The sequence below is a fragment of the Pseudorca crassidens genome, chromosome 6 (genome assembly GCF_039906515.1).
Source record: "Pseudorca crassidens isolate mPseCra1 chromosome 6, mPseCra1.hap1, whole genome shotgun sequence".
NCBI lineage: Eukaryota > Metazoa > Chordata > Mammalia > Artiodactyla > Delphinidae > Pseudorca > Pseudorca crassidens.
Window position 1 is genome coordinate 75,483,763 of NC_090301.1, and position 13,176 is coordinate 75,496,938.

Here is a 13,176-nt window from a genome sequence, read left to right on the forward strand (position 1 = left end):
TCTTTTCCTTCTCTTGTGTTCCCTGCCTAGAGAAGTTCCTCTAGCATTTGTTGTAAAGCTGGTTTGGTGGTGTTGAATTCTCTTAGCTTTTGCTTGTCTGTAAAGATTTTGATTTCTCCATTGAATTTGAATGTGATCCTTGCTGGGTAAAGTAATCTTGGTTGTAGGTTTTTCCCTTTCATCACTTTAAGTATGTCCTGACACTTCCTTCTGGCATGCAGATTTTCTGTTGAAAGATCAGCTGTTAACCTTATGGGGATTCCCTTTTATGTTATTTGTTGCTTTTCCCTTGCTGCTTTTAATATTTGTTCCTTGTATTTAATGTTTGATAGTTTGATTAATATGTGTCTTAGCCAGTTTCTCCTTGGATTTACCCTGTATGGGGCTCTCTGTGCTTCCTGGACTTAATTAACTATTTCCTTTCCCATATTAGGGAAGTTTTCCACTACAATCTGTTCAAATATTTGCTCAGTCCATTTCTTTTTCTCTTCTTCTTCTGAGACCCCTATAATTCGAATGTTTGTGCATTTAATGTTGTCCCAGAGGTCTCTGAAACTGTCCTCAATTCTTTTCATTCGTTTTTCTTTATTCTGCTCTGCTGTAGTTATTTTCACTATTTTATTTTCCAGGTCACTTATCTGTTTTTATGTCTCACTTATTTTGCTATTGATTCCTTTTAGACAATTTTTAATTTTATTTATTGTGTTATCATTGTTTGTTTGCTCTTTAGTTCTTCTAGGTCCTGTTACACGTTTCTTGTATTTTCTCCATTCTATTTCCAAGATTTTGGATCATCTTTACTATCATCACTCTGAATTCTTTTTCAGGTAGACTGCCTATTTCCTCTTCATTTGTTTGATCTGGTGGGTTTTTACCTTGCTCCTTCATCTGCTGTGTTTTTCTCTGTCTTCTCATTTTGCTTAACTTACTTTTTTGGGGGTCTCCTTTTCACAGGCTGCAGGTTCGTAGTTCCTGTTGTTTTTGGTGTCTGTCCCCAGTTGCTATGGTTGGTTCAGTGGGTTATGCAGGCTTCCTGGTGGAGGGGACTGGTGCCTGTGTTCTGGTTGATGAGGTTGGATCTTGTCTTTCTGGTGGGCAGGACCACGTCTGGTGGTGTGTTTTGGGATGTCTGTGACCTTATTATGATTTTAAGCAGCCTTTCTGCTAATGGGTAGGGTTGTGTTTCTGTCTTGCTAGTTGTTTGGCATGGGTTTCCCAGCACTGTAGCTTTTTGGTTGTTGAGTGGAGCTGGGTCTTCATGGTGAGATGGAGATCTCTGGGAGAGCTTTTGCCATTTGATATTACATGGATCCAGGATGTCTCTGGTGGACCAATGTCCTGAACTGAGCTCTCCCACCTCAGAGGCACAGGCCTGATACCTGGCTGGAGCACCAAGACCCTGTCAGCCACATGGCTTAGAAGAAAAGGGAGAAAAAAAAGAAAGAAAGAAAGGAAAATAAATAAATAAAATAAAGTTATTAAATAAAAAAAATTATTAAAAAATTAAAATGTAATAAAAAAAGAAAGAACAGAGAAAGCAAACCAAAAAACAAATCCACCATTTATAACAAGTGCTAAAAACTATTATTAAAAAAAAAGGGGGGGGGCAGACAGAACCCCAGGACAAATGGTAAAAGCAAAGCTATACAGACAAAATCACATAAGGAAGCATACACATACAGACTCACAAAAAGAGAAAAAGAAAAAAATATATACATAGTTGATCTCAAAGTCCACCGCCTCAATTTTGGGATAGTTCCTAGTCTATTCATGTATTCCACAGATGCAGGGTACATCAAGTTGATTGGGAAACTTAATCTGCTGTTCCTGAGGCTGCTGGGAGAGATTTCTCTTTCTCTTCTTTGTTCGCACAGGTTCTCTGGTTCAGCTTTGGATTTGGCCCCGCCTCTGTGTGTAGGTTGCCTGAGGGCAACTGTTCTTCACCTAGACTGGACGGGGTTAAAGTAGCTGCTGATTCGGGGGCTCTGGCTCACTCAGGTGCCGGGAGGGAGGCGTACGGAATTCGGGGCGAGCCTGTGGCGGCAGAGGTTGTCGAGATGTTGCAACAGCCTGAGGCAAACCGTGTGTTCTCCTGGGGAAGTTGTCCCTGGATCACAGGAGGCTGGTAGTGTTGGGCTGCACAGGCTCCCGGGAGGGGAGGTGTGGATAGTGACCTGTGCTTGCACACAGGCTTCTTGGTGGCTGCAGCAGCAGCCTTAGTGTCTCATGCCCATCTCTGATGTCTGTGCTGATAGCCACGGCTCGTGCCCACCTCTGGAGCTTGTTTAGGTGGTGCTCTGAATCCCCTCCTCTCACGCACCCCGAAACAATGGTCTCTTGCCTCTTCGGCAGGTCAAGACTTTTTCCCGGACTCCCTCCCGGCTAGCTGTGGCGCACTAGCCCCCTTCAGGCTGTGTTCATGCAGCCAACCCCAGTCCTCTCCCTGGGATCTGATCTTTGAAGCCCAAGCCTCAGCTCCCATCCCCCACCCATCCCGGCAGGTGAGCAGACAAGCCTCTCAGACTGGTGAGTGCTGGTCAGCACCAATCCTCTGCGCGGGAATCTCTCCGCTTTGCCCTCTGCACCCCTGTTGCTGCGCTCTCCTCCGTGGCTCTGAAGCCTCCCCACCACCACCCCCCGTCTCCTCCAGTGAAGGGGCTTCCTAGTATGTGGAAACTTTTCCTCCTTCACAGCTCCCTCCCCAAGGTGCAGGTCCTGTCCTTATTCTTTTGTCTCTGTCTTTTTTTTTTTTTTTTTTTGCCCTGCTCAGGTACGTGGGGAGTTTCTTGCCTCTTGGGAAGTCTGAGAGGTCTTCTGCCAGCGTTCAGTAGGTGTTCTGTAGGAGTTGCTCCACATGTAGATGTATTTCTGATGTATTTGTGTGGAGGAGGCAATCTCCACGTCTCACTCCTCTGCCATGTTGAACCTCAAAAAGCTCTTATATGGAAGTTGATAACAAAAAAGTTTCATTGCTAACTTATAAGACAAACAGTTTGTACATTTATGAAATTAGATTTATAAAATTTGTTGCCATAAAGAATAACAATCAAAGGTACAGTAACTGATTGTTCTTATTTAAATGACTATCCATCCATTTGCGGACTAAACATACACTATCTCATGACTGGGTGAAACTTCACCTGCCCTATTTCCCCCACATTGAAAGAATTTTTACATCTTCAGGGGATAACTGAAGGGCTGATAACAAGTTTTCAATATGCAGTTCTGGTCTACGGTTACGAAGCTTGTAAAATATTTGAAATCATTAGGATTTTGTCAGTTGTCCTTCTATTGATTAATAAAACATACACGGAATTTTAGAATTTTGGGGAGGTTTTTAAATAATTTTTTTTCAAAGTTGAAGAAATAAATATTTTGGTAACAAGTTCTGGAGTGAAGCATGCTACCACATAAAGAAATCAGCAACCACACTGAAATTCCCAAGCAATTACACCATATTCCCTCCTGATACACCTTAGTTTTTTGTTAGTTGACGATGTTTTACAAGTATAATCTTGTATGGATTCAGCTGCACCAGAAATGCTCTGTGGAGAAGGTGATATTTGGTATGGGGTGGGGGGAGTGTCTTTGAAGGAAGGCAGCTACGTCCTTAGGAGAAAAAAAGAGCATAATGTGAGATCAGAGGAAGTAATGAGAAAACAGAAATGAAGGGGGTGGTGTGTGGCCATTTCTGAGTAAATGGGTGTGTAGAGATGTGTTATAAAACAAAGCAACCTATGAAACAAATGTGTGACTTAATTTTATATTTTCTTTCTAGAAGTTTTCCCCTTCCTTATACAAAGAGAAATTAATCATTATTTGAACTACTAAATAAAAATGCTTGAAGGAATGTCAGAACAACTATATTAAATAGTAGACATTACAATTTTTGAGTCACGCCTGAAAATCCAATTAGATACCACAGATCCACGCAATTAAACAGCAAATGTCACAATGCTGTTTCTAAAAAAGACACATCTGACCATATTTCCAAATTGAAAAATGATTAATTAACCAAGATAATTCTAATTATAATCCCTAAGTATGCTCTGTGTTATGAATTTCTTTGGAAGTTTATAAACTATTCTAAATCATCTCTAGGTTACTTACAACATCTAATACTTTATAAATGCTATGTCAATAGTTGCCAGTGCACAGCAAATTCAAATTTCTCTTTTGGAACTTTCTGGAATTTTTTTCTAATATTTTCCATTCACGGTTGAATCTGAGGAGACAGAACCTGAGAATACCAAGGGATGACTGAATATAAATATGCTGTCAATTGGATTAGTTAGCTAGACAAACAATAGTCTATTTTCATATAGAAGGAAGTGTTGAGTTCTCTCCTGGAAAAAAAAATCCATGCTAAAGTGATTAACACCTGGATCCTACAGACTTAGCCCTTTAACAATAACACCCGCAAAATTACAGACAGAAACACTAATTCTGAACAAACCTTGGTGCCTACTAGTCAGATTTTTCTTCTTACCCAGCCCAGTGGTGTGAGGAACTGTAAGTAAAAGCTGAAATATATAAAATATTGAACCACAAACATTATTCATTTAAGACATTAAAGACATTGCTAAAAGAGAATAGCATAAGGTTCACAAAAGTATCCTCCCTAATTCCCACAAATACCACCCAGTTTTTGTACCAGGCAGTGTTGGTATTGAGTAGAAGAGCAGAAATAAAATGTAGCTGGGTAGTAAGGGGCCTTGAGGAGCATAAGTGGTGCCAGGAGGGAGCCTGAGAGTGAGAAGCCATGAAGCACCATCAGCGCTGACGTTGCAACACTTCTCAAGGCCTTCTTCAGAGCAGAAAACTTTTCTCCCCAAATGCCTTTAGTTATATCCTTTTCTCTATCTGACTCATTCTGTGATCTGGATATCTAGAATGCCCATTACAATTATATTGGCTATATCAAACGTCTCATGTCATTTATGTTTTATTTCCTAATTTATGCCTTTTCTTCCCCTTTTGCTCCTAGTTCTGAAATAATTTATTCAAGTGTCTTTCTAAGTAACTAACATGCTTCCCTAAAGTACTCACTATGGTATCTGTTGCCACTCTATTCTGGCAACCCTGTGTTCTATTTCTCTTTCATTATTATCATGTTTTAAATCATTTCCCTTGTATCCTGAAAGTCTGCCTTTATATAATTCATGTAAAATAATCCTTAACCTGTTTCCTACAGAGATTCTCTTTCATTGAAGTCCATTTGCTCTAAGTGTGTAGAGCACATCTTAATCGGTACTTGTAGTTTATTTGATTGGACTTCTTTCACTTCTTTCAAACCTAGGCTACTGAAACATGGAAAATTTAGACTTTTTTCCCTTTGGTAGCATCAAAGTGTCACAATGTACACAAGAAAACGTCAAAGCCACAGCCACAAAGACATAGGTAGGAACTTGAGAAATGTTTATCCTGAAAGCCTGAAATCAAATAGAAAAATTGGATCTTTGTTGTTCTTGTTTGTTTTTACACTTCGGCAGCTGAACTGGAGGATTCCATTCTCCATTGGTCTTCCCCTACACACCTGTTTTCTTTGAGGCATAACTGCTTACTGCAGGCTCATGGTTGATTTGGAAGTCTGGGACATACTCCATTCTTTTTCTGTGCCTGGCCACCATCCTAAGTTCTTTTCTATCAGGCTGTTGTCTGTTACTCTCTTATCCACATTCCAGCTATGCAATGACTATTTGATTGGAGTGGAGCGTAAGTGCAGGTCCTTCTTATTCCCTGGCCAGAGAAAGCATCCAAATTTATCTATACCTAGACTGCTCTGAATCCTCAGAGACCATTTCATTCTCACCTTCTCTTTTTGGGGTGTCCAGTGAGTGGGACATTTGTCCAATTCTCATTAGTAATAAAGACTTTTGCCTGTTTCAGTTAGGAAACTGACAACAGATGGGTGTCAAATGCATGGGCCTATTAGACCATGACATTGGTTCTGAAAGTCATGATAGACAGATGGAGAGATATCTATATATATATACGTATATGTGTAACAGCTTTATTGAAGATTGGGCTGTGGGAAGGGTAGGCATCAGGTGCTGTTTTCTGTTTTAACAGTTAATAATTACATTGAGGATTGCTGCTCACACTTCTGTTGTATCCTAATTATTTATAGTTCAGATCCCCAGTTTTGTCATACCACTTTCTGCCCCCTGTCTCTGGAGATATCTAAAAACAGCTGCTAGAGGACAGTGACTTTAGACCATGGGCTGAATTGAATTTAAAGTCTTCATGCTGCAGAATATTTTCTGTTGGTTTCTCCTTCCTATAGTGACAACAAAACGTCTCTTGCTTTATTGAGCATCCCCTAGCTATTCCAAAGAGTGATGCTCAATAGATAAATTGAAGGGGAAAAAAGCAATGGCAGGGGCTTCCCTGGTGGAGCAGGGGTTGAGAGTCCGCCTGCCGATGCAGGGGACGCAGGTTCATGCCCCGGTCCAGGAGGATCCCACGTGCCGCGGAGCGGCTGGGCCCGTGAGCCATGGCCGCTGAGCCTGCGCATCTGGAGCCTATGCTCCGCAACGGAAGAGGCCACAACAGTGAGAGGCCCGCGTACCGCAAAAAAAAAAAAAAAAAAAAAAAAAGCAATGGCAAAGGGAGGTATTATATTCATCTAAGAAGATTTATGCTCATGTTGTTTGACATAATATATTCAAATACAGTTGTAAGTGTTGCTTAGGAGAAAGTATTCCACAAAAATTTAACAGTTTTTGAAACATAGAAATTTGATCAAAACATAGAATCATGCTCAGAGGATTATTGTCAACTTTCTTGTTTTAAAAATTCACACAGTACATGAAACTGGAGATGCACAAATATTGGACAGGCAGAGGATTAAAAGGTTGAGAAAGATATTTAGAATCTTAAAATGAACTAAGGAGTTGAAGAAAAAAATCAAATAATGGCAAGCATTGAAGAAAATAGCTCCCTGGGCTAAAAACCCATGTGGAATAACATTGAGTTGCTTCTCAACACTTTACTTTGTACTAAATTGATTGAATCTAGCCTTTTGTGGAACAAAGAATTCTATACACATGTGTAGAAAATGGAGGAAAATAAATGTCCTGTTAAGTGTTATGTGTAGTTTCTAGATATGTCTCTTAAAAACTGGGCATTAACTATCCTTTAAATAGAATTTTAAAATTTTGTGTTAGAAAATATACTACTGTATTTAAATTTTTCAAGCTATGGATTTTCTAAAAATTCATTCTTCTAGCCTAGTCTGAAATACTTGCCAGAATGAATCACCTAAATGAACAAAAGATATTAGTCACAAAAGTGGTTCCAAGTTCTCCCCACTTTAGAGATTCTTTAAATGTCAAGATCAATAGCCTGGCTCATAGAAGATTAAGAAAAATCCAAATTCTGATATGATTATGGTTATAAATATGTGTGTAAATATTTATTTATATATGTAGATATAAACTAAACTAACAGATGATTCTCATTTTATATATCATTATATACATCCTCATTTTTCAAAGAGAGGTAATACAAGCTTCTTGATACTACAGCAGGATAGCCCAAATAGTGAAATTAGGTTAAAGGTCAAATGAAAAATGAATAACCAACCCACAAAGGCACCATATAGAGATACATTAAATAATTCTGAAATCTGCATGTGTTTCTATACAGTTGCCTTCAGTGGAAAAAATTATTAAAAATTAAACAGTAATTTTTAGTTAATTGTGCAATTGAAATAATTCAAGGATACTTCACATAGAGAATTATATGTATAAATAAGTAGAGAAAGCTTTACTTCACTAAGGTCTACTTCAAAAAAATATTCTTCAATCAGACAGCAAATTGCTCACAGAGCTGTTCTGAACCTAGAGTAAATTAGGAGAGATATAAAAGCATAAATGAACGGAATTGGCAGATCTTTTCCAATATTAAATTTTTACAAATGCATAACAACATGTAAATACACTAATTTATAGTAAAAAATAGTTGAGGACAATTGAACAAATAATTATTCAAAGTTCTAAATGTAATGACTGGTTAATTTATTTATTTTGGATACCAAACAGAAATGTAAGGTTTCAGAGTGCAAGTTTTTGCTTTTATATGTGTCTTTCATTGCTACTAGATGAATTGTTAAGCCCACACTCTTTACAACAACATTGCCTGGCAGGCTGAAGAGAAAAAGAATATACTATAAACTTAATCAGATACTAACAAATTATTGAAAATGTGGCAGCATTTGAAAATTTTATAATCACAAATATGTTCTTACTGTTAGCCTTACAGCTGAAGTAGAAACTAAAATTTATATGATTCAACAGCCCTCCATTAAAGGATGGAGATATAAGACTCAAGAGTTCTTAAGATCATGTGGAAAGTTAATGGCAAGAACCTGGAAAAGAAAACTTTGAGTTAACATCCATTTCTCTTTTGATTAGACATTCAGTCTCAGTTTTATTCTGGCCTGTCTTCAGTTTCATCCATTATTTTGGATTCCATTCATAAATGATGCTTGGTGGGGTCAAGGAGCCAGAAGAATTTTAATGCCTAATAAAATGTTTTGAAATTATGATTAACCAATATTGTTATTTTAAAGTGTGTGTGTGTGTGTGTGTGTGTGTGTGTGTGTGATTTTAAAGTATTGAATTAACAGTGCTCATTTAAAGGAATTGTCTTCAATATATGTGGCTTCAGCCAACTTTGTCAGTTTATCATTCATATGCAAATTAAGTTCATCCATGTATTTTTAGCTCAAAAAATTACTCAAGGATCATTTCTTGTCAAAATTATTGTAATGCCATAATGATGTGTTTAAAGGGCTATAATTAGGAGTAAGTTAGCAATGCCACTTGAAACTCAAAACTGAAAGATGATTATAGCTTAACCCAATTACTCTATTGCAAATGATCTCAGCCTTTCAAGAACTTCTAAGTACATTTTCATTATATCTTTACAAAATATGTGCCACCTAAAATAATTCTGATGCTAAAGATCCTGATTAAAATCATGTGTTTATTTGAGAGAAAACAATTTGATGATCTTATTTACTACTAGAAATATCTAAAAATTTCTATCTGAAAATCTGGTAGTGTTAAAAAATGAGGGATGCAAAGCTGAACAAACTGAAGTAATATCTAATTTTCTATGAATTGGCAACTCTTTCCATTTGTTTTGTGAATTTGCAGGAATTGAGACTGGAAAAAATATCTACATTTTGTTGGGTGATTTCTGTTTGGAAAATGTTTGTGAACCATACTCGAAGAAATTCAGTCTTCTTATATTTAGGGTAAAATACCAAGCGAAAAGATGAGAAGATAATTTTCTATCAATTAATGCTCCATAATAGTTTTTCCAAGTTGTTTCTAATGACCAGGTATTTCAGGCAGGCAACCTGTTTCTCAGACTGAATCGAATGGAGGGGTCAATGGAACATTTGGTCTGAATGGCAGAGGATTTAAACATATATTCATTCTGTTGTTCTGCACCTGAAGTAGAAGTTACTAGGCACTTCTCCCTTTTCCAATAATCTCCCATGAGCAATTTCAACAAAGAAAACATGCCCTACTGCCTTGACTTTTTAGGTGTTGAGGATTTCTCAGTTCATTTTGGATGGGTGCTACTCAAGCTTTCTGGTGGAAAAATTCTAAACTTTTATTATTAATTTCTAATGTATTCATTTTGTGTATCAAGACTTTTGTAAAATAAAATATATAACTAGTAAATTTAAAAAATGCACAGAAACACAAGCAAAACTTTTCTATTTTTAGACTCAACACACATAACATTATGGTATAAAATTTCCAAACACTTACTATGTGTTCATCTCTTTGCTGCTGATAATTTACTTACAGGCACCGGTTTGCAGCCTTTGTTCTGAGTAGCACTGTTTTAGTAATGATGTCATGGGAAGGAGAATTAATTTCTTCCCAGATTATCCTTGTCAGTTCTACTTCCTGAAAATGGAATCCTTCTCATTGCCTATTGTCTTTGGTCAAGCAGAATCCTAGATCGGCTTTGGTTCTGCCTGACTTATTTCTCTTTTTCACTTATTTAACCAAGTCCTCTAACTCTCTTTCCCTGAATCGTACTGGTTTTGGACCTCTATGTCTTGCGTAGAACTGAACAGAATCTGGCAACCTTGTTCAAATAGTCATTAAATGACTCTTAGGTCATTGCCCTGTCAACCAAATAACTCCTTACCTAAATGTATCCCAGCTTCCTTTCCAGCAGGAAGTATAGCATGATGCTGGGTTGTGTACCCTAATTCAAAGGGTCTCAATTGAGTTTTCAAGACTCCTAGAGTATCCACAGATTTACTGTAGGAGGTTCATGGATCTACTAAATTATTTGCAACATTTTGTGCATTGGTGCACATGTGCGTGTTCAAGTCTTTTGTATTCAAAAGTATTCACTGTCATAATGTTTAATGAAAATATTATTATGCTATGAGGCAATAAACTGTAATAGATTTTAAATTCCAATCTTCTTGATAGGCAACTTGGACTCAAGGTAATAATAGCATAATCATCTATAACATCACCATCGCAAAGCATTATTTTTCTGGTGTTTAAAAAAGTATATGATCCGTATCTTCTAGATCATACTTATGCTCCACGTATAACTCAAGTACAACACTAAAGAAGGAATCAAACATCTTTTTATCAACATCTGAATTTACAGCATCTGATCATGAGTAACAATCAGAATAAAGATTTGAAGGATATTACCATAGACTCAGCATGATACTAGGTGAGAAACATGTAACCAGCCATTGTTGGTTTGAAGATGAAAGGGGACCACAAACAAAGAAATGTGGGCAGCCTCTAGAAACTGGAAAAAGTGAGAAAACATTCTTACCTAGAAACTTGTAGAAAGGAATACAGCCCTGTTAACCCCTTTATTTTAACCAAATGAGACTCATTTCAGTAAATAAATTTGTATTGTTTTAAGTCACAAACATGCATTGTGGTAAGGTACATATCATATTTTATGACACAAATGTCTGTCTTGAATGAAAAATATTCCAAGTCTTGAATGACACCAGAAACATTTTCTTGCAAAATTTATCCTGACATTCTTCTTTAGGTTCCATTTTTATGTTTGTTTTATTTTTTCCTTCTGCAAAAATCTTGGTAAGTAGTCATGGAACTATATACTGGAGAAAGACATTTATAAAGACTGTATTTGTTTTAACATTTTAAATTTCTCAAAAGATTTTTAATAAGTTAACAGGCCTATGGTTAGTAATTTGAAGAAGTCATTTAATAATCATATTGTAGATGGATAACACTTCCATAGAAAAATGAATTATTAGGCAAATTGAAAAATGAAGGAAGCTATATTTAGGTTTAATTTATTCATTTTTGATGCAGGTCTATGGAGCAGCAAAGGCAAATTACAATTTCTAATAAATGGTTGCAATGTGTAAGGTTTTCAAGAAACCATGACTAAATAATTCTGTGCACTGCAGAGTACATATTGAAATGGCAGGTGTTGCGTGGGCAGTAAATTTAAAGAGCTATAGTAAGTGTCTGTGTGTATGTGTGAAAGAGAGAGAGAGAGAAAAAAAAGCCTTTGTCTATCCCATATTGAAATATTGAAAAGTAGTTACTTCGTTTAAAATAATATCTGTATCTAAAAATGACTTTTATCTTTTCATCTACACTAGAGTCAACTTTATAGATTACTAAAATAATGCCTGTCTTAAGAACTAGAAATACATTCAATAATCATGCCCAGTTCATTTCTGTGATCACATCAGTGTTTTATGAGATGAAAATATTTTGTAAAATGAACTGGAAGGACCATGTCAAGTGTAAATAAATTATTTCCTGCTAATTTGCAAATGTTTACCAAATGCTTAAGGAGTGAAAAACATGGATTTGACATTATAAAAAATATAATGATGTAGACTGTACCTCCCAAGCCTTTCAAATTTATAAGTGAGTGAAAAATATTTTCACTTTAAAAACACATTCACATTAAAAACAAAATAACAAAAGATAACTTGTCACAAACTAGTCCATGTGTACTTGCTAAATGAATCGATATGACCTCACAATGGGTTATTGAGGTAAGTATTTTATTCCTATAATACATCTATCTAAAATGGCTAACAAAATCTCAGTCGAATAAAATTAATTCCTCAGTTGCCACAGGAAAGTTGTCATACTTGTCTGATGGCACAAGATTTATATGACCAGATATAAGATTCCATAATACACAGTATGACCCCAATTTATTTAAACATACAGTATTTCTATATATTTTAAAGTGTGGGCAAAAGGAAAGAGAAAGAGAGAAATATTGATTATATTCTATGTCTTGAACAGTATATTTTATTCACATGCCTAAATGCATACATATATTTCCAGTTTAGATATCTGAATGGTAGCTTTAGTTTTGATTTTTATATTTGGCTGTTATATATTTTCTAAAGTTTCAATAATTTACATAAATTGCTCTCGTATTCAGAGAAAAATAATTATTATAAACAAATAAATAAACATAAAACAATAAAGTTTCAAAGGAAAATGATTCTGCTTCAAAAGATGTTCACATATACACCTTAATGATTTTCTTCATTTTCACAAACACAGCATACTCTCTTTCTCCCCACAGCCCTCTTTCTATTTCTCTTATCATTTTTGAGTCAAAAATTAATGAAAACATAAATATAAAAAAGAGAGAAACTGTAAAAATCAATGGGATTTCTAGATTTGAAAAAATATATCTGAAATGAAAAGTCATAAAATGGGTTCAAAAGAAGCCTTGATCAGTGAACTTGGATACAGAAAAATAAAATCTAACCAAATTGAAGTACAACAAAAAAGTTAAAAAAAAATGAACAGAACTTCAACAGGCTGACAAGATCAAGGAATCCAAAATATATGTAATTATAGTCTCAGGAAGAGAAGGGGAAGCAGAAGTAAAAGAAAAAAAATACAATCTAAAAGTTGAGAGTTATGGTTTATTAGGTGACTTTACTGAGGTCTATAGGCTGTGAGGCAGCTTCTCAGATAGCTCTGTGGAACTGCTCCAAAGAGGTAGGGGAGGAGCCAGGATCTATAGGAGATTTTGCTTAAAAAAAAAAAAAAAAAAGTTGAACATCAAAAGATTACTGCTAATCACAAAAACCAAAACACCTCAAGACCATGAATTTAACACTTCTCTATGTATGGGAAGATTCAAGAGCCT